At 36.0% G+C, this 27,591-nt stretch overlaps 1 long non-coding RNA gene across 3 annotated transcripts in view; it reads left to right on the plus strand.

Moving 5' to 3' along the window:
- Window positions 1-6,945: 6,945 nt before the first annotated feature.
- The window catches only part of LOC111933407 (uncharacterized), a 125,643-nt gene continuing 104,997 nt past the window's right edge, over window positions 6,946-27,591 (plus strand). For all 3 annotated transcript variants that reach the window (XR_015286498.1, XR_015286499.1, XR_002866683.2), the window contains exons 1-2: window positions 6,946-7,099; window positions 7,265-7,331. This is a non-coding gene — a long non-coding RNA (uncharacterized LOC111933407). The remainder of the gene's footprint in view (window positions 7,100-7,264; window positions 7,332-27,591) is intronic.

Genomic DNA, 27,591 nt, shown 5'->3' on the forward strand with positions numbered 1-27,591 from the left:
AGGAGATAATAATTCTGGGTAGAGAGGAATTATTTTGTTGAGAACAAAAGAGTGATTTTTTTGTTAAGATGCAGTTAAAATAAAAAGTTTAGCTGGTCCAAGAAATTCAGTTCAATAACTCAGTGTAATCCTAAGCAGGATTGAGGCTGGATAAATAACATAATATTAACTATGGAGAAAGTCACACAGTCACTTGCTATGATTGTTCCACAGTGTAAAACTGTTCCACAGTGCAAAAATTTATATCCAAAAGTAATTGAGCCCTTTACCTGTGCATTCCTAGGAATAATACCTGCCAGCAACTCTGTTACAGATTATAGGGGGACAGAGTTATTTAGGAAGTTATTTACTATGAGGAAGTAGTTGTTAATACCTTTCTATCTGTATTCAGAATTTTTTCTAGGCACAGAGAGGGACTTTCTGATTTAGGGAGCTTTTTTTATTCATGTCCTAGAAGTAATGTGGACTCCTTTTGTATTAGACAATAGTGACAGAAAAATACACATGGTAATTTTAATTCTTTTGCAAATTGCCACTGATTGAATGAATGTAAACCTTATTTGCCGATTTTTTCCCATTCTGATTTGACTTTTCTCCATAAATTACCTTAAATAACTGCCTATCTGAAGTATTTTCAGCTCCACACAACATTTCATTATGTTCCTGTCTTCAATTTTTTGAGTTATTCAGTGGTCAGATCAGATTTTATTAATAATTTCTTCCAATATCAAAAATCATGCTCTTTTCTGTTATGTCCATTCTTATTTTGCTTCAAAACAGCTATATTTCAAGTTCTTCCTTCTGAGTTCATGCTTTTGCTTTAAACTGTAGATTAAATAACTTCATATTTTATTTTGCTCAAGTGGGCACAAAATAGATACACATACTATCTTGGAGAAGGAGGTTACTACTTTAATCTCAGTTCACCAAGGTGAACTGACTTTTAATAGTTTGTATATAGTAAATTGCCTTAACTCTTGCTCATCTTTATGTGTGAAAAAAATAATATGAATCAGAAGATGATTTTATGTAACATAGGAATGTCTTCATTAAAATATTTCCAACATTATCTATATTTATAAAATAATGAATTCTGAAAGCAGAGGAGTTATATGAAAAAAAAATAAAATTGAACTGCTATTTCTTGTCTGGTATTTTCATGTCAAACAGGGCCAGGTCAATCATAAACCCAGGACTATATTGCAGTCACACATTTCTAGAATAATGGATTAGCAATACAGTTTGGCTAAAGTTCACTAAACTGTTTTGGTATCCTTACAGCTGAGAGTTTGTAAGAGTTGCTATGAAACTGTTACTGATGATGACCTCAAGAAACATAGCCCTCATCTTAACATTTACTATTTTCAGGATGGGTTCATTTTTGCCATCTGGATGATTATTTTACAAGGCAAAAAAATTTGGTTCCCCCTTTCTTTGGGAAGGACTTAGCATTAACAAGCAGATCTTGAGTTGCTTTTCATTTCTCTTTTTTTTGAAAAAGAAAAAATTATATAAATGAATTTTAGCTCAAGAGTTCTTTAAAAATATTATTATTCCTTTCTGTACAGAATAGTCACTTATGCACTATTGCTGCTTTCAGTGTTTTTTCCCCCAAGACATATTTCATGTATTTGGTTTTGATGTCTAAAATTACAGGCTGAGGGTGTTTGTAGTTAAATCAATATTTGAGCTATGCAACATAGGCATTTAGAGAAAGGCCAAGTCCTGTTCTTGTGTAACTGTTTCATTGCTGTAAATTCCTCAGTAAGTGTTGCACCCCATATATTGAAACAGTGATACAGTAATTCACATTTGTGCTATAAGAAAATATCGTGAACTAAAAGAGAGAAAGAATATTTTCATCTGTGTTCTAACAGTAGATTAATATCCTGATATTTCTGCATAAAAGCACAACAGGCTGTGATTCCCTTCTAATTTTGCACAATTTCATAGCATTAACTACCTCATATCCATTTTCTTATTTTAAACATATTATGGGGTTTTATACACTACATATTAACTAATGTTTATGTTGCTAATAATCTTACCATTTGTTTCAATATGTACTTTATTAATTAACATTTGGTTTTTCTTCTGTTGAGACTTTAACTCTCCAAAAATAGCATTTTGACCCTCATCAGTGCACACAGATTTAGACACATTGGTTTGTTAATGCAGCTACTACACTACTGAGATAGACTTTGTAGCAATACTTTAAAATGTCTTTTTCTAAGGCAAATACATGATTTTGCCAATTACAGATAAATAATAATGAAAATGGAAAGGCACCAACTCATAAAGAGAATAAAGAAACCCTATCTGTAGGATTTCATCGTGAGAGAGTTTAGGGGATTTGTTCCTTTCTTTTTTAAGACAGAAAAGAATATGGAAATAGATTGGGAATGGATTTGTTATGACTGTTGCATTTGGATGTATCTTTTTCAATTTAAAGTTTCCAATAATTTTTGAATTATTACAACACTAATAATTCTGGAATCCACCGTGTTGAGACAGTGCTGCTCCATGACCCCCTGTGTCTGATTCAGCCTGGCAGGCTCAGAAATTACCAGTTTTGGTAGCTGAAGTCCCAGTGTGATTACACAGAACTCAGAAAGTTTATGTCTGGCAGATGCTTGGCTCACAAGGCAGATAGCTGCCTTGTGCTACCATAGTTTTTCTCCTAACACATAATCTTCTATGAGTAAAAAGTACCATCATCACACAGTGCACTGCCTGTTACATCCCATGACATACCAGATAATTCCTGCCTTCTCTTTCCTATGATCTGGGACCACTTTTGTGAGGCCTGAGAAAAGAATGACTGTAAGTGTGGTTTAGCATTAAACAAGATAAAAGTAAAGTAAGGGTTGAATTGGAGCCAACCATAGGATAAAACCCTTAAAACATAGTTATAAAAGGCCAGCAGACAAAGGACATATGCAGAGATAGAAAGCAGAATATTTTGTTCCTTTTTGTGGGTGTAACAAACTCTCAGGCCATATTCACCAGTATCATATGGAAGCCCTGTATTTGGTTTTGGTTCAAGACAATAATTAGAAACAACTGGTTTGCAGTGACAGTAATCATCCATTGCCAAGGAAGAAGGAAATCCATCATCTCCAGGATTCCTTAAATTGAGACAGGATGTTTTTATGCTCTAGTAAACCACAAGTTATTGGGCTTGACAGTATTCACTTACAATTTTAAGTGAAGATGATATGTTCCACTACAGGAATTATTGGTGAAATTTTATGGCCTGTGTTAGGCAAAGATCAAACCAGATGATCCTTATGTCTTAAAACCTGTCCTTAAAATTTACAGCTGCTCAAAAAAACCCTTGTAAGCAAAATGATGAAGGGAAAGAGAAGGACTGAAATACCAATCTGAAATGTTTTCCTTATAATAAAGCACCATTGTTTCCAAGAACATAGGGCATTTCTGTCTGTTTGGAACAATTACGTCCCCAGACTTGTTCACAGACAGGGCCTAACTTAAAATTTCATAAACACAAAAAAGCAAACTGTGAGTTCTCTGCTACTTCTGGCAGTTGAAAGAAATATTGCCTACACCTCCGCAGTGTGCATCACTCATGTCAAGCCATGTAGAGATTTACCTGCCTGTGCAATGACTATCTATGCAGACAAAGAAATAGTGTCTGCTTACATATAAGAAACTAAGTTCAGGATGACTGAGTCACTCAAAGTTGTGAAGTTTCCGGCAGAGCCAAGGGATAAATAAAAATAGGCATGAATCTATCGTGCTACTAGTGTTCAGGCACTCCCTCCTATCCAGTCCTTGCCATTCTGTCTCACGTCTTGGAGCATTCTAAGAGAGGAAGAGAAGAAAAAGGATCCTAAGGTTCTGGACTATCAAAGTCCTGGCACACAGTAAATCCTTTCTGCTTCCTCTTGCTGAAACTGTGGCGCTACACAGTGCTCAGAGAGTGGGAGTATGCTGTGTGCAACACTAAAACTGGTGAAAAGAAGATGAGGACAATGGATAAATGCAAAGGGAATTTACAGGAACATGAAACAAGAGAAGGGATGCAATTTCTGCCTCTTTTCTGAACCAGTGAAAAAGATAGAGAAGGCAAATACCAAAGCCAAAAGCCATTAATTCTATCTTCTGCTTTAGCTTTTAGCTGTACTCCTCATCCTTTTTAGAATTAATTGTAAATTTTTAAACTGGTGCAACTTTAATTCTCCATTCACTATTTCTGTTTAGGTTTGGGACAATTCTGATGCATGAAAATGTAATACATAAAATTCTAAAAATAAATTTTAGTTTTATTTTATTAGGGTTAAAATCTGAACTGATTTAGTCTATTTAAACTTTCTTTCATGTAATCATGGTCAAGTTGCTTTAACTTATTCCTACAAAACTGTAGCTGCAAAAAGGACTTTGCATTTTTTCCTTTACACATTCGCTTTAAGTCAAGAAGCACACAAACAGAAATGCTGCAATTATGTTTTGGCTTGCACTTCTGGTTAGCATAGCTTAGTAAATTCTCAGAAGTTTGCAAGATTAGGGACTAAGAGGTACATTACATGTACTTGGAGCAAATGTCAAAAACATGAGAACACACTCTCATAGTATTGACATATACCCTTTTATATCACAAAGTATTGATCTGCTCTCTCGAGCTTGCACAGAAAAAAAACCCCTTGTGTAGGTAAGGAAAAATGAGTTTTTAATCTTTTTCAGAATGTTTCCTGAAGTTTATACACAATGGATCCTCCAAATGACTGCACCCCAGAAAACTCTAGGAAAAACATCCTTCTGTCCCTTCTTCCTTTCAACTCTTTCTACATCACACACTGGTCATGACTGGAAAAGGATCTAAGGTATTTCTCAGAAGAACTGTGTGAAAACTTCTCCCTAAATAAGAAAAGTGGCAGATCAGAGCACATAAAAGACAGTATATCTGACCTAATACATGGCTATGGCAAAAAACTTGAAAAACTAATATAGGATGAGAAATCTGGGGTGTTTGATAATCTCTAGTCACCAAAGCATGAAGTTTTAATAACCCCAAAATCAGACTTCAAGATGCTTGATGGGACTGTGGACAATGCACATTAGCCAATGAAAAGACTGAGAAGGATTGATCTCTCTTAATTTATTTAAACAGAAATATTCCCTCCTACATGGCATTCCTCACTCATAGTTTTCCAAGCATTTTGTGAAAATTATTTCATCTGTAGTTACTGAACTGAAACTCATTTAGCATCAGTACCAGATCTCACTTTCTTTGTCTTATCTGCTGATATTTCTTATATCTGTCATGGAAGGAAAGAACATTTAGTTAAAAGAGTCAAACTGAAGCAAAAGAAAGCAAAAGCTTTTCCACAAAAGTATCACTTTTTTGAGCTCAAAAAACAGGTGTTACCAGAGCCTATCCATCTTTAAATTATCCACAGAACTTCACTGGGACAGCAGGTTCAGGTTCACTGAGTTGCAATTCATCATGAGTGGTTCAGGTTATAACACATGAAGGTCTCGATACAATGACAGTTCAATCTCAGAAAGTTGAGTATAATTGTGTTTACTCTGATTGACAAAAGTAAGATGAAGGATCTCATTTAAGGTGTAAGATCACAATAAGTAGGAATGCTCCTGTGAGTTTTTCTGCTTTAGTTTCAACTAAGACATCAACTAATAAAATTCATATCATCCCGTATGAGACATCCTCTAATTGCTGCACTCCATCAGTTGTAGTGGAAATTGGATAATTTACTACACAACTAAATTTTTAGATTATTGGTGCAAACTTGATCTTTTGATAACACCCTCTGGAAAGTAATTTTTCAAATAGCCTTTTATTGAATAAACTTATTTGAAAACAGCCTGCTTTCCTGCAGAACTGTGGATCTCTGAATACACACACCCATGCTGAGAAGCAAATGACATGTGAAGGCAGAACACTTGCAATTTAAGCTCAATTTATTACTTAGAGAATAGCTATTTCATACAGAGTTGCATGACTTTTCTCACTATTTAAATATACTTTTCCTTACCTAACTTGGCAAATGATACAATATTCTTGGGAAAAGAGAAATAAAGACCAAATGAAGAACCAGGATTGTTGCTTTGATAGTCTCTCAAAGCTTAGATGTACTTAGAAACTGTACCATGAAGCCTGAAAAAGCCATGAGACATTGAAAAAAAAAGGGTTTGCTCAGGTGCCGTCAGTGTGGAAACATGATTTAACTTCATGTAACTGGCAGGGAACTTGTTACACTTAGTTCTCAAATAGGCAGGACTGAAATTTTGGCAAAGATTATGTTGAATTTTCAAGCAATTTCAAGGCTGATACAGCAAATATGGTGATGATGAAATGCTATATGATGCTACAGGCACCAAAAAGCAATTTCTCTGCTATTGTGTGTGAAGGTACCATGTGTTTATACAGGATGCAACATAATGCTCCACTTTAGGATGCAAGTAATCCACAGCTAGTAATTTATGAAATTGTGTAATTTTCAGGCCTATGCTATGGATCTTTTGCTAAAAATGGGAAATTATGGTAGCTTCCCCCTCCTCCCCTTTTATCTTTCTTTTTTTTTTTTTTTTTCTTTTAATAATGAGCTCCTTCTCTTTGCATAGGCTGTTTGGGTTTTTTTAATAAATCTCAGAAAATTTGCATGTGACTTAGAAGTGTAAAATTTTGCAGGAACATTGACAGTGAAGTAATTTGTAGCAAACTATTTCTGTCAGGGGAAAGAATTAAGGAGCATAAGGTATTTTATAAATACATCAAAGGAAGAAAGTGCTAGAGAGAAAACTGATCTGGGAATAACTATTCAAAACTAGTTATGGCAATGCAGATTTCTAAGAAAACAACATTTCACAAGAGTGAGAAGAAAAAATGGTAAGATACTGAAAAATACTCAATCTTAAAGTCTGCCTAATCTCAGTTGCTACTCACTTTAGATATACTGATCTCAACCCACAGAAGGAATTTTTTTTAAAAGAAGGTACTGTACTAACTTTTTACATTACAAAATCTGGCTCAGTTGCAATCCAGACATCCAACAGAGCAGGTCTCCTTTGGACTCCTTGGGAATGGATTTTTACCACAGAGAAGAAATGAGTAGAGGTAAAGGAAGTTGCATCAGTACTGAAATTCTGTATTCTCTTGCTAGCACTAGGATGTGGGAGAGGAAGGGGGAAAAGGGCTCTCTTAGCTCACAAAAGGGTGAATGTGGATGGGAGTGCCAATGCCCAGGATGAAGAATCACTCTCAAGTCTGGTTTCTTTCCAGAGCTCAAGCTGGCTTTTCTCCTTCTGTGGAGACTTGTACTTGCTCCAGGGCTGCTCATGGACCCCAGGTAAGCTGAACATTGAGTACTGATTGCATCTGGAAAAAAATAACCCTCAGATTTACAGCCAGTTGTTGCTTCCTCATGAGGAAATCTCTATTGCACAAAAATTCTCAGTGTTTACCAACTATCATTTTCCAAACACAATAGCAGAGGTTTTGCCAAGAGCACAGCGGTTATGCAACAGCCTCTCTACTATATTTGTAATAATGTTTAGTTCTATACTGTAAAGTAGCTATGGGTATTGAGGTAGGATGAGCATGTAGGATTGACTTTAAATTTTCTGCCTTATGATGCATCATCTGGGGCATGGTCGGGCGTTTCCTGCCGTGGCAACAAATGACATAGGATCTGCCACTGCTTCCAAATATAATAGATTCTCATGGCATTTGTTACCAACATAGGATCATGTCTTGAAACATTTTCAAATAAAAAGCAAGAGAGAAAGGCACTAATGTCAGTCATTGACACTTGTGACCCATGCTGGGGTCTATTAGGCAGTGACTAGGTATATGTTCTGAAAACTTCCCTTCTTATGTGCTAGCTGAACAGACATCCCATGTTCAAATGCCTGCTGAGAGGGCTGAGATCTCTTGCAGGTGCATACTGGAGAGGCCAATGGACCCACAGGCATGTGGGATAGATTCTAAAACCAAGCATGGTTTTAGATACACAAAAATCATGTGTGGGTATGTACTGGGGAGGGTGAATAAGGAAAAACAAGGCAAAAATGAGAATGCCTGAATTTCATAACATGCAGCAGCCTTTTAACTGCATCTGACCATTTCAGTGACAGCTTTTAGGAAAGCATGGCTCTTCTACTCGTTTTCATCCCGAGACCTTACAACGCTGTACAGAACATGTTAGTATTACCATTTCCTAGGTAAAGCTAGGCAGAAGAAGGAAATGGAGTTGGCCAGGATCATTTAGTCATTCAATCGCGGGAGAATTGGGATTTTTAATGGGGACATTTAGTTCTAGAAGAGTCTTCTGCTCATTATTCTCTACCCATTCTCATTTAGGTGAATGAAAAGATTCTCAGTAATAGTTATTGCTGGTAGCAGAGGTTTTTAACTCTGCCTTCTTTCAAGAAGATTTTCTTCCATCTAATCCAGAGAACACAGTAAATGGCAAATAGAACGGGAGATTGGAGATTTCTGTGATTGTATAAAATAGTAAATTTATTTGTAAAGGAGCCCAGCATTTCAAAGATATAACTTCCTTTTTTAAATAGTAAAAATATTTTATACATTTTTAGCTACAAACCTATGTTAAATGATAATTTATAACATTTATATGGGAAAAATCTCAGTGCTGTCCTTTCACTTCATCAATATGCAGGTACTGTATATGACAGAAGATTTGGGAATTTTCAAGTAAGGTAATAAAAATAGTTCTTCAATCATTAACATTTGGTAGATTCAAATAGTTTCCTACTTTTTTCATATTTGTGTTATATCTGCATGGAGATTATGGAGGCATAATTTTTATTTTAAAATACTATTCAAGAAAAGCACTTTAAACTGTGTTATTTTAATGAAAAATTAAGCATGCCGGGGTTAGTTTCTTTTCACAAAATTAATTCACTTCCTTTGACTTCTTCAGTTCTGCTATGCAGGCGCCAATCACATTAACATACTATTTTTCAGCAGGACCTTCCTTTATGCAGTGCAGGTAAAGTTCTTACCACATCATGTGCCCCTGTTTCAGATATTATTCTCTGCTCTTCCCTGTGTAGCCACCTGCTCTGCACATTGCACACTGTGCAGACAATTAGAAAACTTATTCATTCCCCTTCCTTCCATTGTAGGAAGCATCCATGAAATCAGTGGCACATAAGATTCCCAAAAACTTACAAATTTCTTCTTAAAAGCAGCTCTTGGAAGAGGGGAAGCTGAAGCAAAAGGAGCTAAAGGTCAAATATTTCCATTAATACGGCATGTTAAACACGAGCTCAGCTCTTGACTCACAGCACTAATGTAAAGCCCTCAATGACACAAGGTCAATGCAAGGCACAAGCTCAAAATCCTGCCCTCCAGTGATTTCATTTACATTTCGCTGATTCTCAGGCATTAGGTTGTCAAGAGCAAACATGGTCTAGCTGGAGGGGGAGGGAAGCAATGCAGCTTCAGCACTGCAGCCACACGTGATGCACAGCACAGGGACAACACGGGATGGTACTGTTTGTCAGAAAGACAGAAAACACGTCAAACTTCCTCCTGTGGAACCTCTGTCTGTTTAGGAGTCAGGAAAGCAAGATCACTAGCTGCCCTTGAAACATCTATTCCATCATCATGTCAGAACCCCAGATTTTCTTATCTTTCAGCCAATGGCTTAGATCATTTGCTTATGGTGAGCAACCCAAGGTTTTTACAGTAAAAAAAGAAAAAAAAGAAAAAAATCCAACCAAATAAAATCTGTCAAAACAACCCTATCAAACCTGCAGCTAATTTTTGATTAGAAATTACAATGCAGTCAAAAGAATTAGAAAAAGAATAGCAACAAAAGAAGTCACACTTGCCTGTCTACTGTGTCCCTAAAGACAGGTCCTTGCTGTCTGCCAGTCAGTCATGCAGTAAATGACACAGTCCTTGCTGGTCCTTAGGTATTTTCTCTTTCCATTATCTTAGTGACATCCATTCTCTGATCTTTAATAGTGGTTTGTGCTCCTAACTCCTTGCTGTTGTTTCTGTTTCTTATTCTGCTTTTCTCTGCAGTCACCCTCACCCTCTATGACAGGAAAGAAGGTATTCAAGTCGGAAGAAAATAAACAATACACTCTTTTCTTCAAAGTCTTGACAGAACTTCTAAGAATAATCTGGTCTGTTATTAAAAATTTGAGTTCTCTGTATTTTTCCTAAGTTTTCCTGCTTGGTTTGCAAAAAATCTCATCTATTTTTTTTATTGTTGGTGTCTCATACAATTCCTACTCCTCATCATCAGAAGAAGTTATAGGTGGGAATAGAGAGGAATCTCACAGTCAAAAGGGAACAGTTTAGTGGGAAAGCCACTAAACCTGATATTTCACAGCCAAAATAACTTACTTTTTATCAAGGGAGTCAGACAGGCAGTGAAAATTTTTTGAAGAAGAAATTGGGGGAAATGAGTTCTGTGATGTGGTTTCCTATTTATATCCCTTATTTAAACCAATGGAATAAGAAACAGGTTTTAAGCTTACCAAAGCTAATGAAATCTCTCCATGGACAAGTCATAGAGGAGAATGAGAAATTTTGCCAGTGGCTTTTATGGCCATTTGCTCACAAGAGGAATGAACAACGAGTTTAGGGAGCTCAGGGCTCCTCTCCAAGCTCCAGAGAAGGTGATGCTGTGACAGTGCAGGCTGTTCCAGCATTATAGTGCATCCTCATGTCCCAGCTTCTCTCTTTCCCAGATCTGCATCTTTTCCACTCATGGTTTTTTGTAACAGTCATATTGTCCTATCCATAATAATTTTATCTCCAACTAATCAGGCTTGTCCTTTTTTAAGGACATTAATTTCTTGAGTCTCTCTCTCACCTTTTCCTTGTAGTCCAAGATTGCTTTGGCCAGTGCCAGTCTTTTCTCATCCAGACATTCTCAGCCCCACTCACATTCCCTGGTTTACCTGTCCCAGTCTTCTTGCCAAGTTAGTCCTCACTCTTGAAAAGAACTAAATAGTTTTGTTTGGATTTTTCCAGAAGAATTCAGCCTGAGGCAGCTATGAAGCATATGGAATTTCAGCCTAAATGGTTAAAATCTGGCAAAGTTTTATGCAACATGAAAGAAGGCTTTTAATAACAAGCAGCACCACTAGCCAAGTCTGTATAAATCCTAATCTGGTTCCCTTTGAAGTCAATGCGAAAAATCCCAATGGGACCATTAACTTTAAAACTTTAATACAGTAATCAAGTAAGCACATGCTTAAAGTGCTTTTGTGGATTGGACAGCAATTAAAAATGAGTATGTACCTTGAGTTACTATGAACATGAATACATTGTTTGCATTTACTACTTTCACTTCCGTTTCATGAATGTATCAAATGAAATTTGTAAACTTTCTCCTTGAAATTATTTGTTGAATAATGTGGTCACAAGGGCTGGGCTTCCAAGCTCGTGGAAAATGAAGAAAATTGATAAAGTGATGTTTCTGCATAATTTCTGTAAATATTCCACTACAGCTCTTTGTTGTGGCAGCTTTGGGTAGCAGTATTTCAGTCTGTAAGCATTTGGAGCATGTGTTCAAAGTAACATGGGAGAGGGGAACATGATCTTTTCCTTTGTTTTCATTTATTATTCCAAAGAACATGAAGGACTCTTTCATGTTCTCCTATGTAGTGCAATGCTTTTGAAATTCTTATGCAGGGCATGTTGCAGTCTAGTAGCCTTTGGCGATATGGCCAGGATACAAGACCTCACAGAAGAAAACAAATGTGAAGAAAATAACTGATGAGGCTGGGGAAAAAAAAAAAAAAGACATTGGCAACATGACATAAAGCTGTGACATCCAGACTTTTTCAGAGTTCAAAACAATGAAGAGCTGTGTGTCTCTCATCTATTATGAAGATGCAGTCTTCTTTTGATGATAAATTGCTCAAAACCCTACAATCACCTCTACACATCATATTTCCCAAACTAACTCACAGGCCATGCATAATAACAGTCAAAATTTCCCTGTTTATTTTAATAGAGTTGTGAGATCTCGAGCTGTGCTATCTATGAAATTTGGCTATATTACCTAGAAAATCATCTTCAGCCACATCACTGCAGGCTGTTCTGGAACTTTCAAATAAAAGCAAAACAAAGCAAAACAAAACAAAATAAAACAAAATAAGTAAAACAAACACCATCTTAATTTTGATTCAGTCATATTTAACTCAGATATAATTATTTTATTTATGAAAGTTAACATATCCTAATCAAGGTAATCATGAGAAATATATTATGTGAAGGTGGAAACAGTGTAAGTAGTATCTAATCTTTTTTATTATTTTTCCTTGTTAGGAAATTCAGTTTCTCTACTGCTCTTTGGAAATAATGAACTGGTTTTATTCTTTATTCTAAATTCCATAGTGATTCTTCTAAGTAGCATAATTTGTAAGTAATTTTCTTTACTATCCACATCTGACTTCTTCCAGGTAAATCTTGAAGGCTGAATGACTTGTTTGTGATGTGACTTTCTCACTGGAAAATGCATTAGAAAGATTAGTCTTATTCATATTGGTGTAATTAAAATCATAAACTAGGTCCAAAGCCTTTGCTGCTTGTAAAGTGTCTCAGTTTGTCATTAATCAGAACCCAATCCTCTCCAGAGCTTTCAATAAAATATTGGTTCATTCTTTTCTGCCAAAAGAAATTGTTTCCAAGTTAACTTGACCTAATTATAATTATAATTATAATGGAAAAGTTGCTAATTCATTTTCTCGTTCCAGTTTCTCAAATGTCAGGGTACAAATTGGATTACTACCTACCTTCTCTAAACTGACCAGCTGATTTCTGATATTTGCACATATTTTTTTAATATATATAAATTTCCTTCTTGCTTTTTAAAAGGATTGTCTTCTCTGTTCTGTTTTGAGGGGTTTTTTCTTATTGCCAGTACTTTCATATTCCCACAAAAAAATTGCTCTCTCATTCTGTAATCGGCTTCAAATTATTTTCTTAGCCATGTAATAGCTCTCCTCAGAAGGTAACTGGCCCAAAGTTGAACAATGTTGTTTTTTTCTTGGAAAAGGCACTATTGGGATTCAAAAGTGTTCATCTTCTGCATTGTTCCCAACAGTATTTAGACTGCAGGAGATTTCCAGCAAGAGTTTTCAGTCATCATTTGCCCCTGTAGTAGAACTAAATGAAGTAGTTAAAATAAACCCCAAATTAAAACCCTAGAGCCATCCCAGCTCATTTCTTTGCTCCTTCCTCTCTCCACCCATTTTTTTTTGCCCTGAAGCTTTTTCCCAGGCATTATGATCTTCTCATATTGCTGTGGTTCTGCATGTATCTTATCCTGAATAGGAAGGGGCCTGCCTTCCTTACCCTTTTATCTTGCAGGGATAATGCTGCCTTCTGAAATGATTCATCCTGGAAACAGCATATGGGGAAAACATAAATTCTTACACCTTTAAAGGAAAGTTTGTCCAAGCAACAATTAATCAATTAATTCTCATGGCAATTTTAAATGAAAATCTTTAATCATATATTATACAATATTATACAATAACTCAATTAGGAGACATCAGTAATATCAGAATGCAGTAACACAAATGCAGGCAAATATATAGAAATTTATTTCATATTTACTGTCTCATTAATTTGCAGGACATTTATTGCAATGCCAAGGATAATTGGCAAAGAATTCATGCTCTGGGATAGATATTGTGGAGGCACCTTCCCTTTGGCCTGCTGTGCCCACATATTATTGCAGAACAGTTCTAGCATCTAATGAAGCCAATCAGGGTTAATAAATTCACTTCTCTAGAAGCAAAGGAAGGCCCAACATGGCACATATAGGTCCCTCAAAGACTGTATTTAATATTAGAATTTTAGAAAGGTAGAAAATAATGTAAATCCTCTAGTAAGTTACTCTATTAAAAATATTTATTGCTTGGAAAGACAGGAAACTTGATCTCACAGTAGTACTCAATTGAGATTTTTGAGAGAGTAAGGAAACAAAACAAATTTGAAGTCTTCAAAGCCCTTATCCTGGAAGATATTTAGATAAATTGATGGAAGCTAGGCCCTGACATACGTTTTAGGGTAACTTCTAGCTGTTTACATACCCAGCTGCCTCCAGTTTCAACACATGTACCTCTAAGAACCAAGGGCTATAGGTCTGTAAAACACATATCCTACATTTCCAAACAGTTTCCAGCCATCTATACCCGATAAGTTACATGCAGACTCTCCAGACAGGCAGGGCTAGCAAACACAGGCCAAGAGAGAGTTCTTTGGAAGTTCCCAGTTTTAGCAGGATAACACTGCAAAGACGAGTGCTGAAAGCATCAAAGTAATGTCATTCTGGTGAAAACAGAAACACCTGCATAATTTTGCTTTTTGTCTCAATGGGAAGTTGAAATGCATTCAGGTTTTAAAATCTGTTTGAGCACGTTCCTCATTAGAGGTATTTTCTGGTGAGGAAAAAGAAATACCTCAGGAAAAACAAATGAGGAAAGAAACAAAAAAATAACCCCACATTGTTTCTTTTAGTTATCTGAGCTTTAAAAAATGTTTTTCTCTTTAAATCTGTAAATAAGGAAGACACTTAAATGATATAATGAAAATTTACTATATAGAGAAGATACAAAATTGGGTCTAGACCTTGTTTGGTCTTGGTTATGTCTCAGGAATAAAAATATATATATATATATATATAACTAACCTAGAAACAGTGTATGAGTTGAAAAGGTACCATGACCAGAAAACAAAGGCAAGAAAAAAGAAGTTTAAAATTCTTCAGTGAGAAAAGGTGATGGGTTTATGTGCGTATTCCGTCCTCAGAGACTGAACTTTTTTCTACTTGTAGAGCCCCCGTACTCTGTATATTGCAGCCTTTATTCAGCTTATTTACATGGCAAGTCTGGGGTCTTTTTTTAAATGTTCTATAAGCCAGTCTCTGGAATGTTGTCTAAAAAAAAAATAAATATATATATATATTTATATTTATATATATATATATATATATATATATATATACACACACATATTTTAAAAAAATACGTTGTCAATAAAGCTCTTTATTGCATGTCAATAAACACAGCATATTACTCGTCCTTGGTGTTATATTCTGCTCTTATACTGCGTTGTCTGAAGTTGAAGTAGTTGAAAGGGAAAGAATATACTAAATGAAAGTGTCATGAATGTGAATATACCAAGAGAAAAGAGAAAACTGCAAAAAAAGAAAAAAAAGTTGAAGCAATAAGAAATCTATATCTCAAGAATAATGGGTTCCCAAATGAAATTAATTTTAGTAAGTTATTTTAAACATAACAAGAATTAGCAATATGCACTTAAATGGTTCAATAACTATTTCAGCTATTGGCCAAGTTAATCCATAGTCTAACAGTTATTTTTCTTGATATATACCTAAAAACCACTCTTACAGTTCTTATTTCACAGTAAAGTGATGTTAAACATCATCCTAACTTTGCAGTTTGATATGAATATTTATACTATTTCTATACAGTATTTCTTATATATGAAAGTAAGGGTTTTAGGGTGGTACCCTAAAGTATGCAGTCTCAACTTAAAAACTCTCATGTGATCCTATTTTTATTGAGCTATCATTATTGTTATTTTATATGTTACAGATGAAGAATTCCTGGAAAGTCAGTAGATTAAATTCTGACCACTTTGGCAGTGTTTTGCCCTTCCTGTGACATAAAAGAGTGAGAAGCAGCACATGCAGTTTCCTAATGCTGGGTTACAAGATGCCTGTTGTCTGTACGAATATGGAGCAAAACAATCAATATTTCCTCTTCTAGAAAAGTTAGTGTAAATATATATATATATTAACACATTATATAATACACAGCATGTATAATATATGTTACATATGTACATTTATTAATGCAAAAGATATTACTGTTGTTTTTATTATGAATTATTACTGTTGATGAGGTGTCTGTATATGTGGCCTTTTCCATGGGACAAAGCAGCCCGGGTGCAGCCCCCTTGGTGCTTTCTGTCTTTCCCATGGGAGCTGTAAGCTGATGGGCTCAGGGGAGCTGCAGGGAGCCAGGGAACTGCAGCACTCTGAGTGAGCTGTGAGCTCTCCAGCCTCTGTAAACTCTCCTCCATGAAGATTAATATTTTCAGGAGCCCTTGAGGAAACCTGCCAAAAATGGCTGTCGTTAAAACTCTGTCCAACCTTAGCAACTCTCTGGAATATTTCGATCAGATCCAGATACCAGGGAGAGGAGCTTCCTTTGACTAACAATGGTAGGACTTTACATAATCTACAGCAGGAAACTCCATCCTTTATTTCAATGCACAAGTAAACAGAGCAGCAGCTGCTGTTATCAGCAGCTCATGGGGCTAACTTTTAAGCAGTCTTTTAATCCAAAGTTTTCCAAACAAGTCTTCAGTCACACAGCAGTAATAAGGAAAATAGTACTGTGAGACAAAGTTTAATGTTAGGAAAAAGAAAATCAATACAATTACTGTTTTCTGCTCTGTTTTAGAATTTTCTCAACCCCTACAACATGGATGGTTAGAAATTACACTCTGTGGACTTGCTTATGTTTATTAATTCAATTTTGAGAAGCATGTGTGTTTTAAGATATTTTCCAATTACTAATTCTAGCTTTTCTAAACAGAATAATTCTTGGATAAGGCTCTTCAAACCACAAAGCTCTAACATCCTGCAATGTGGTTGCATTTCACCAAAAAGTTTTATTGTCCTTACAAGTTCTTTTTCAAGATTCAATGCAATAATTGTCTTCTCTTAGTTCTACACTTTTAGTATAGTATCTCTTGTTCTTTCAAGAGATATTTTATTAGCAATGTGCTGTATCAAAATTATCTCCAAGTGAAATAACCAGGTTAAAGGATGAGAAGACTTAGTGTGTTTGTACATTTTACTATTACAAAGTCCATTTAGTTTTGGGTCTAACACACATTATTTATTTTTAATAGTTAATATTATTAATACTGAAGCACTTCTAAATTCCACACTAGTGTGAAATAGTACTCAGGAGCTGACAACAAAGTCAAAGAGAAAATCCGTAGGAACTAAGTATGCTAAAGCCAATTGAAGTGGAATACTAGTCAAAATGTGTGATAGGGAGAAGTTGTTTGGAGTCACTTGACAAGAAAACCTATATGTAACACTGTGAAATCACTCTCAGGTAAAGAGCACTGGACAGTGTAATTTAACATTTCCTACACTTAGTAAGCAAAATGTACAAGTTTTATTGTGCAATCATTTGATTACCAAAAAAGCAAAGAGAAAAAAATGAAGTAGCATGGCTGTCCACCTCTAAATTCAAAGTTTAGGTACAGGCTGGATATAGATGGAAAGATCCAAATTACAGAGCACTGGAGAACAGCCACAGGAAGAATGCCAGCCATTAGCAAAAAAGTTTCAGTTTGGGCTCCAGCTGCAAACTGTTTTCATGGAAAAATGTCCACATACATTTGAAGAAGCAGCCATGCGGAAACTGAAAATCCTTTGTCGGTCCTACTAATTATTTAAAAGGGAAAGGCCTAACTAATTCCCTAACAGAAACATAGAAAAGCTACCTTAGTGTTAAAGAATAGAGGAATTCTTCAGTTAGTGCTGAGGAGAATGGGATTAATGAGACTAATGGTCCCTGCGCAGAGCTGATTTCTTGCTGCCAGGAGCCAAAGTGATTTCAGCTATAGCATTCCTTCTCCGGGTGATCCTGGCCCAAAGCCCAGCGAGCAGCCAGGGACCAGCTCCACCGGCCTCTCACGCCAAGAGCCTTCAGATCAAATCCTCTCTGCTATGGCCTGAGGGTGTGCTAGAGAAAGCCAGGAGTTGTTAATATTCTCCAGCTTGGCCTTAGTGAGCTCTGGAAGGTAAATGGATTATGGACAGTCAGTCAGTTTGACTTCAGGCCTGACACAGTGACTTCATCCTACTCCCAATGGTTCCTGAAGAGCTTTCAGGTGTCCTTATTCACAGTTCAGGTGCAGAAATGAAACACCACAAGAGCCCTGAGGCTACTCTGAAAATTTTCCAGGGGTGAATTTGTTCTGGTATCTCAGAACTAGTTCCTGTCACAGAGGAGAGCCTGATTAAGGATTTAAATGAAGCCTGCAAGATGTCGGCAGCGGCTTTGCCCTTTGGCTTCTCTGGTCAAGAAAAAATTCACATGCAGCTCAAAGTCTGGCACAGTGCTGAAATTTTTCTGGCTGAGGCTGCTTTCCATTCCATTTTCCTTGTCTAAAAATAGCTTCTTATACAGAAAGAAAAAAAAAAAAAAGCAGAAATAATATTTAAAATCTCATTCATAATTCTGTGTTAAAAAGAATACAATAGATGTTGCATCACATAAATTGGCAATGATTGCTCTTTTTACAATGGATTACGAACAAAATTAATCTTAATATTCTATATTTCCACTTTTTTCTCTATTTATCATAGTTCAGAGATAGCAGGCATTATTTTATCAAGGCATAATATTCTAACTTACCTACAAATTAATGACTGATTTTATTCTAGCAAATCTGCTGGGTTTATGGTTTTGGGGCATTTTGTGACCCTACCTGTCTAGTCCCCTTTGGATGATGAGTTGCTCACCTGTCAGTTTTGCTAAAGACAGGACATGCTCAACCTGCTATTATACAGCACTAATGATCTGTCTGTCCATTCCAGGCAGAATGGAAAGTAACACTGCTTTTCTGAGATGGCAATCTACCTTCAGAGTGACAGCAAAATAGTAATGGAAGAGCAGGAAAAAGACCACAATCCTCTTGGAAGCCCTTTGGGATTAACTAGGAAAATGCAGAGGGGTTTTTTTAAAAAAAATCATCAATTTTATTGGATCTCCCAGGAGTTGTAACACTATTCATCTTTGAGGCTAATGAAGTTCCCTTGTGAATCATGCTGTTTGAACTATGTGGGGCATATCTTGATTACCATATGTTTCTTCTAAAAATACATTTTGAAACCCCTGGAACTCGCCATTTGTTTGAAAGTTGTACTACACTTTCAACCTTGTATCACTGATTATAGGACAAAAACTTTACTTTTAATCTTTATGGAAGGATGTTTGACTTTGTCTGCAATTCCTCTCCCCAGTGAAAATTTAGCCCAATAACTCCCTTCAGAACACAATAAAAAAAAGCAAGTTTCTCAGTGTGAAAGTGAAATAGAAAATTTTGAGCTAATACTTACTTTAATATAGTCTAATCTAGGAACTCCCAGGGAGCTGAAATTTTAACCAGAATTCTCAGTTTATGTTTTTGGTTTTATTTCTTATATTCAAGTCTCTTTCTTGGGGTGTCTATGGTCCTGGATTTAAGGACATAGGGGTTACAGTGTCAGCCCTGGCCTAAAAAGAGTATCATCAGGGAACACTGCTAGATCTTGTTCTCACAGATTTACTGTGTGTGCTGTCTATATCCCATCCCTGTTCAAACACCAGACTCAAATGGACAACTAGGAACGTGTTGTGCCTAACACTACATTCTCACTTTGGGATTTCAAGGTACAAAGGACAGTCCTGAACTGTGAGCTCCATCCCCAATTATCATGAAATCTGTAGAGCTAGTAAAAGCATGGCTACTTGTACTTCTTCCCAGGAAGATCTTCAGCGTGATTTCCACTGTTTCAGAACAACCATGTTCTCGTCACTGGTCATGCTTTAACAGCCCTGCCCTTGCTCATAAGCCAAGGCACTGTGAGGCAAGAATGTAAACACAGAAGACATTGTCTCTTGACATGGTTCGTCGTCCTTTTGTCCTAATCTAAATACCTTTTCACCCTACCTGATACATCTTTTTCATGCCCTGAAAACTGAAAAATGAAAAATTTTCTTTTCTTACACTGCATGAAGATTAGCACTTTGGGAGCTGACTTGACTAAAATGATGTCTAGCAATATTTGCAGATGTTTTTGTTGCAACTGTATCTTTGACAGATTTTTTTTAATATATATCTATATAAATAAAATATGTTGTGAAACATATTTCTCTTTGACCTGTATATACTAACAAATTTTAATGTAAAATGATACACAGGGGAGTATTATATAAGATAATCGATATATTAAACCATGGCCTTAATTTTGTAGTAAAACAAGAGATTAGTCTTTTTTTCCCTTCACAAGATATAAAGCATATGCTGCAGTTTCATCACCTCTGTCTTTCAAGGAGGTGAACTGTAATGGAAGATGAAAGTCTACCTTGTAAATACTGTTTCTAAGCACTATATAATGATCAGCCTTCAGTGATTTGGTTAATGTATGAAGCTTCTCACATGTTCTATTGCCTCTTTTAATCAAAAGTTCTCCCATTTTTTTAAAATTAAATCACCTTCTAAGGTAATCATAGACACAGAAAATCACTCTTCTCTCCACAATGTCTGGCCTTATTCCAGCATTTTCTGATTATATGGACTAGGGTTGCAGTCAGCAGTTTCTTGATGCCAGTCATTGTGAAATGGCCATATGCAGCTGTCTAGGGCATGTTAAGCAATGTTTATACACCTCACTTTCCTTCAAAGTATCTAGTTTTCCTTCACATGTGTAAAGCACATCAGCACTCTCTTTTGATTGTTCATGCAATTGGAGCCTGCCAGATGCTTAAAGATCATGGTATAGTTTCCTCTGCTGAGGCATGAGGGAAATTGCTTATGTCTTAAAACTGCATTTATAATTATAATTATGTTACAGTATTTTCTTGCTGAACAGTTACAAAAAGATAATTTTTGTCAGACTGATTTTATTCAATCCTCTGTAGCAAGTTTTGCAGATTTTCAAAATAGGTCTTTCATGTGAAGCATTTGCAAAAATTAAAAATTGAAATTAGCATAGAATTATGTGGGCAAACAGAGGATCACTGCTAGCTGTTGTGCTGCTTTTGTGCTTCCAACCCTCCTTCAGGCTGGAAAACCTCTTCTCCATGAGCTGACTTGTGTTTCAAAAGTAGTTATTCCTCTCTTCTGCTGGTAAATTCCATTTGGTACTGCTGAATAAATCTCCAGTTCAAAGTGACATTTCTGTGTTTTCTGCCTGTCGGTGTTCCTTCAGCTCTTAGTTTTCATGGAGATTAACCTTTAAGCAATTAACACACAAATTCCATATACAAATCAGACTCAAAGAGCTATTTCCCAGAGGATGCAAGCTTTTTATCTACATATTCAGAGCTGGGAGAGCCTGAGATATAAGCAGCAATGATCCAAATCCATTTATTAGTCTGGGAAGAACAGACCTGCTATCGCTCAATGCCCTTGTGCACCAGCTCATGAATGCTTTGTTTAGTGAGGCATTACAATTTTTGAGATATTCTCCCAGAAGACTTAGAGTCAAATCCAAGAAGTCTTGCACACCACAGTGGGCTTGTATGCCTGTGCTAAGGGATAAATACAATGCTGTAATATTGCAAATGGAAGTGACTAGACAACCTAAGACTCCTATATCCTGCACAAGACAAGTGCAGTAGTAAGTGTGCACCTGGAAATCCCTATGGTTTCCTTCTTCAAGGAAGAGAAGAGAATGGAAACTTTCAGCAGGCTGAAATAATTTTCTACCATCACACAAAGAGAATTGCAAGGCATAGTGAAAAAAGATTTGGTAGTGTTTCTAAGCAACCATCCCTCTAACTCTCATTAGGAATCCTTTCTTCTTCCATGTCATGGATATAATGTATAAATGTAAATACATGTGTTTCAAAAAATGCTTCCAGAAATGAAAATAACTATACAAAGAATGTTAACTGTATGTGCCAGTATGCCACATAAAAAAGTCATAAAAATAACGGTGGCATCGTTGCATGTTTATGATTTTTGCTAGAACTTTGCACCTTGTTTAGTTGTAGCATATGGACATAGTAGATAGAGATTTTACTGTTTGTGGAAAATTTTAACTAGAAAAAATGCCGTGTTCAAGGCAGTGGAAGATCCATGTTCTGGGTTTGTCTCTCTTGCTGAGCCTTTTGCCTTCGGGATGACTGAAGTAGCCTGGGTAAAGTTACAAAAAAATAGGATCTAAAGTTTTATTGATCTGTGTATGTAATATTAATGAAATGAATTGTTTTAAAAATCAGTCTTGTGACCATTTCCTAGTTAAGTTTAGGGTTTCATCTGAGAAATGTTACATTCTAAACTTGCAGTTAAAATTACAAAAGGTATCAGGCATTAGCAAAGAAAATCCAGCAGAAAGCAAGATACCTTTAAAAACTTTTGAAAGATTTTATGTTTCTTGAATAATTAATTTCCCTTTTCTTTTGTAAGTAAACAGAACCCTTTTCATTAACAGTACATTATTCCTAAAACAAAGGTGATATAATAGTCTTAAAGAATTCTTAAATGTTTTTGTTAGTCTCAGTGAAAATAAAGGTGACTTATCTAAACGTCTGATTTTCAGGCTTAGTCAGTTTAATAAGAGTTAAATTGTGACTCTAGGATGTGATAAAAATAATTAAAAATTTGTATTTAAATTACAAAAAGTAGAAGATCATTGAAGCACTTCAGATACAAAACTTTACTTTGAAGATGTGATAGAATTTCCTGGAACTGTTTATATGCATGATGATAAGTGAGGAATATTAAAAAGAGGACTTTAACTAAGTACCAATTACTATGAGAAATTAATGTATTTGAAATTAACATTCAAAATACTGAAAAATATAATGATATGTACTTTTGCATCATATTCTTCTAAAACTCTTGAGAGTTTAAACTGTGTTTATGCAAATGCAACCATTCATCTAGTCTAGAGGATTCTTGTGACATTATATACAAGAGAAAAAAATAATGGATTATTATATTGCAGTTGATGAAGTGAAACATACAATATGAAAAATGTTTTTCAAAATTAATTGCTCAGCTTTATCCAATGCTATGTAGTTCATCAAGACAGATGATGACAAATTAGATCCACAAAGGTGTAGAAATGATCAGTCTGGAATCTTGTGAGGAGTATTATACGATCATCTGGCATATGGAAATGAATTTTATTCCACAAATAGCAACAATTAAAACATTTTAATCTGTGCAGGGGTCTTGAAGGTGATATGGATGAATACTGCAATTGGTGCTTCTCTTCCTACCTCACTCAAGGAAGTCATCTTAACATCTTGTACCCAACCAAGCCCCAGAATAGCCTCACCCTTTGCTGGAACTGCTATAAAGACCCCAATCTCACATTTTCTGAAGTATTTCTTTTTCATTACTCTTAGTTTACCTTCTATTATGAAGAGAAAGAAATTATAAATACAGATAGATGACCTTGAGAGCAGGAGATTCCATATTTTCAAACAGGCTACACTAGGAGAGAAAAAACAATGTTTTACTACTTGAAGTTGCACACCACTGGTGTGAAACACCAAAGACAGAACTTTGGTGAGCAGACTGCCACTACTAGATAAAATGGGACCTGAGGAAATCTGAGTTTGAAATAAAGGCCATCTGCATGAAGGCTACAAACCTGTCAGTTTACTCAGTGTGTTGACACGACGTTTAGATGAATCAGTGTTTCTGACAGAATGCCATGATCTAGATATTCTGTTAATATTAAGTATGTACCTGTTAAATCATGTAAACATGTGCTTATATTCTAACATGGGAATCCCGACAGGAAAAGATGAAAATTATGGCTCTCCTTTCAACACTGATTTCTGAAGCTGAGATTGATAAAATACTTGACAGACCATCCTCCAATGCTTCTTCCTGGCCACAGCTTCCAGCAAATCCTGGTGTGTGTCACCCACTGGAAGCTCTGGTGAATGACTTGCAGTGATGTATCCTTCACCACCAAAGGACACATTTTCAGGGTGGGACAAGGGCTGTACTTTAAGAATAAGTGTCTGTGAGTCAGCACCTTTTGGCACCCCCTGCTCTGGCAGATGTCCAGCCCTGCTTCTCCCTGGCAGTGCTATCTGCATTCAGCATGAGGGAAAGGCTCTTTCACTGGCAGGTCTCCAAGCTTTATTCCCTGAAAGCTCAGCTCCAGCCAGGCAACTCTCCCACACAGCCACAACTATGTCACTGTTTGACTTCCTTCCAACCAAGGCCAGTAGTCACAGTCATGGTGCACTTTTGCTGCAGCCATCGCTGCCGAGGAAAACTGGGCCTGGCAAACCCCTGCCATTATTCCTGCAGGAAAATATTACATGGGAAAGCAGGGCTGTAAATGCTCAACCCAAAGTGTCTTCCTTATCCAGAACAGCTGCAATTTGAAGGAATGCTATTTGTCTGCCATTATATTGGTTAAAAACAAATAAATCCCCTAACTCCCCCTCTGCGTATCTCACACATCAAAGCATTTATATTTACATGCTAGACCAATAGGTTCTTCACCAAGTCAGGAGGAACAGTAGAATAAAGTACAGCAGCTCTCATACATCTCATTTACAAAAGCACTTCAAGCACAGTAACATCCTTAATTACCTTTTCAAGGTGGTTACAAAGACCAAGAAAAGATGACTCTGTCTGTCTTTTACCTCTTTATCTCTACTTGCCAAACAGCTTCTGCTGAATCTCAGGTGCCAATTGTTGTAAAGTTACAGGTAAGATCTCTTTCTTCTTTTCTTGAAGGTTAAGAGAGACTTCCAGGTTACAGATGGGACAATTTACCCAAGATAGTTTTACTAGAAATCCTACTTTGAGACCATCCACAAAGGGGTTCTTCTAGCCTAGAGATGCTGTTTTGCATTGGAAAATGCAGGTCCACATCATCTAAGGTGTGCAGGGAGGAGGAGAAATGAGGAAAGAGGAAAAGACACTCACTGGTTTTGCTCCATTAGATGTTTCTGGTCCAATACTATCAATCCAAACCAAGTTGAACAATTTCATGGGATGGGTTATGAAACAAATAGTAGTTATATACTGAAGTTTTACTGCTAAAAATATATATATATATACTGATAGTTATACTGAAGTTTTTACTTCATGTGTTTTTATTATGCAGATTTTATAAATTTGTTACAGTAGTATGTAATGTGGTCTTTTTACTATCATGTGCAGGTTGTACTGCAAAATTGATTGCTCCTCTATTCTTCTTCTGTCACACTCATCTTTTCACACTATTTTTTTTCTTGGATGTGTGTGATGAGGGTGTTTCCTAACACATCTCTTAGTCTATAAAAATTCAAGGGAGCTACTGTATTCCTCTGATTTGCAAAATTATTTGGCCATTTTCTGAGCTAAATCGGTAATCTGTGATAATGCTCTAACAAGAAGATCCACAACTCATTTTCCATTTGTCTACCTGTCAGTATTACATGTTTTATCTAGCTGGTGAGTTTGCCGCTGACTCATTAATGTATGCAGTTCATATCATGTTAAACTAGATCCCTGCCAAGCTTTTCCCACCCTGATGCTATCTTCGTGGTCTTTTAGATTAACTGGAATTTAGGAATAAGTGAAAGCCTGAGGCATTTGACTAAGAAAATGAGATTAACATAGATTATGTTACTGAGGACTGCTAAACTAAAACCTCAGGTGTGTAGATTACTCATTATTTTTTTTAGCATATAGATTTGCTGACTATTTAAAAATAATTAACTTTTCCTGCTACCATATCTGGCAAAAGTTCTTCACTCCCTGGTCCCTTTTGCTGCTGGATATCTCATTTGTACATGCTGCTTCCTCATAGGTTCTCTCTCTTTTCCATAAATTATATGTTTGTTCCACTAATTATGTGTTCTCTTTTCCATCTCATCCAATCAAAAAACTGTTTCAAAACATTCCTGTTGGACTAAAACTTGCATTCAAAGCAGACACAGACTAAACATCTTTCTTGGTTCATTTCCAAATATTTACAATACTCAGTCTAGGAGTGGAACCGCCATGCAGAAGTCCATATTGCTTAATTTATACAATCTCTTCAGCAATTTTTAGTGGGAATAACTCCATTTCATATCTGTATCTATAACTCTGATACAAATATTTAATTATTTGGAGCCCCAGATTAAAAAAAAAATAAAAAAATAATAAAAAAAAATTGTTGCACAATGATCATAGATGTTGCACAATAATTAAAGCTTGCTCTTTGATTGTGGAAAGTAAAAGCAGAACAATTATTTTATAAAGATTGCTAGTAGATGCAAATATATTTTCACATAGATTTTTCTGCTTTAGATTACTAAATATAATGACAGCTGCAGAATTTTGAGGAAGAAGTTGCAATTCTGTTCCAGCTCTGTCATCCATGTCTTCCCTTTAAAACTGATTTTTTTTTTTTGTGAGGAGGGAGGGGTGTCTATATGTCTTTTTGTTACACTAAGGAAAAGAAGATGCCCAGTGTGCTGATAAATTGTGTAGACAAGAAAGATTAATATAAAGATTTATATAAAATCAGTATCTTGAGACAAATAAAATGGAATATACTGCTTGCTATCATAATCTTATTTCATCCTGAAGTTGCAGTTGACATTTATCATAAATGTATTATAAATTTATCATAAAAAAGATCACTGCATGCAGAATGAGTTTGGGATTCACTCATGTACACTGTACATTAGAGCAGTGTACTGGCTAGGTATCTGATTATTTCAAATATGGATTTTAGACCAAAAAAAAGGCACGATTTAATATTCAGATTGCATTTCTAAATTATGAAAAATTGTGTGAAAATCCACATTCAGAGCATTGTCACCAATCTGCTTTATGTGTGATTTTCCCATAAAAATATAATGCCAAAATAGGTGTACTTGTTGGGTTTTTTATTTTTTTTTCCTTGAAACATTGCTAATCACTAGGAAATATGTTATAGATAAAATGAGAGGAGAACACCAGCTGTTAGAGTTTAATAGTGCAGCATTTTCTAAGGTACCTTATCCAAAGGCTTTCATGTTCTTATTACCTATGTATGAACCTAACTCCAATTTTGCAGAGCTGTGTAGTTAGGAGTGGTAAACTCCAGAAAGGGACCTGGGGGGTTTTTCATCTGCAAACGCCCTGTATTATCCTTTTGGCACTGTAACAGCCTTAAAACCCCAAGTTCTTCAACAATGCTCTTATGTCAGTGTGTTTTCCCTTCACAGTATCTCAGGATCTGGATATCTGTTATCTCGATCCTTTATATGTCTGTCAAACTTTTAGATGTTATGGAACCCAGTATCAGTGTCCACACACCTATAGGCATAAACCCAGGTCTTTATCTGAGCCTTAATATATCACTGAAAGGAGCAGGGGTGAAGAAGCATACTTGAAAATAATACTCATGTTGTTCCTCAGCCTTTCCAAAAAGTAATGTGATAGATAGCAATGTGAATTCCAGGATCCTATAAGCATGTCCCAAGGCAAATCGTATGGAAGAGTACAATTTTGCTTTCATCATTTTCATTTGCAAGTATGTTTTACTTTGTAGCTGTTGATGATATGTATCAATGCTCTACACATTTTTTATTTATTTTTTTTTTGTGGGCATATCATATTTCTGAGGAAATTAAAAAGATGAAGTCTAGGGCAGGCACCATATAAAAGGCTCAGCCCCTGCTCCAGATGTCTCGTAAGCACATGTTTAATTTTCAGATCTGCCTGTGTTGAACTGTGTTTGAAGCAGTTTTCCTTTGAGTCAAACCATGTTTGAATCATCTCCAGAATAAAACTTTCTCATCAGTGTCTAGAACATGCATCTTTTACTAGCTACAGTAGTAAAATAGTGCTAT

Source organism: Cyanistes caeruleus, chromosome 4 (genome assembly GCF_971803275.1).
Source record: "Cyanistes caeruleus chromosome 4, bCyaCae1.hap1.1, whole genome shotgun sequence".
Lineage (NCBI taxonomy): Eukaryota > Metazoa > Chordata > Aves > Passeriformes > Paridae > Cyanistes > Cyanistes caeruleus.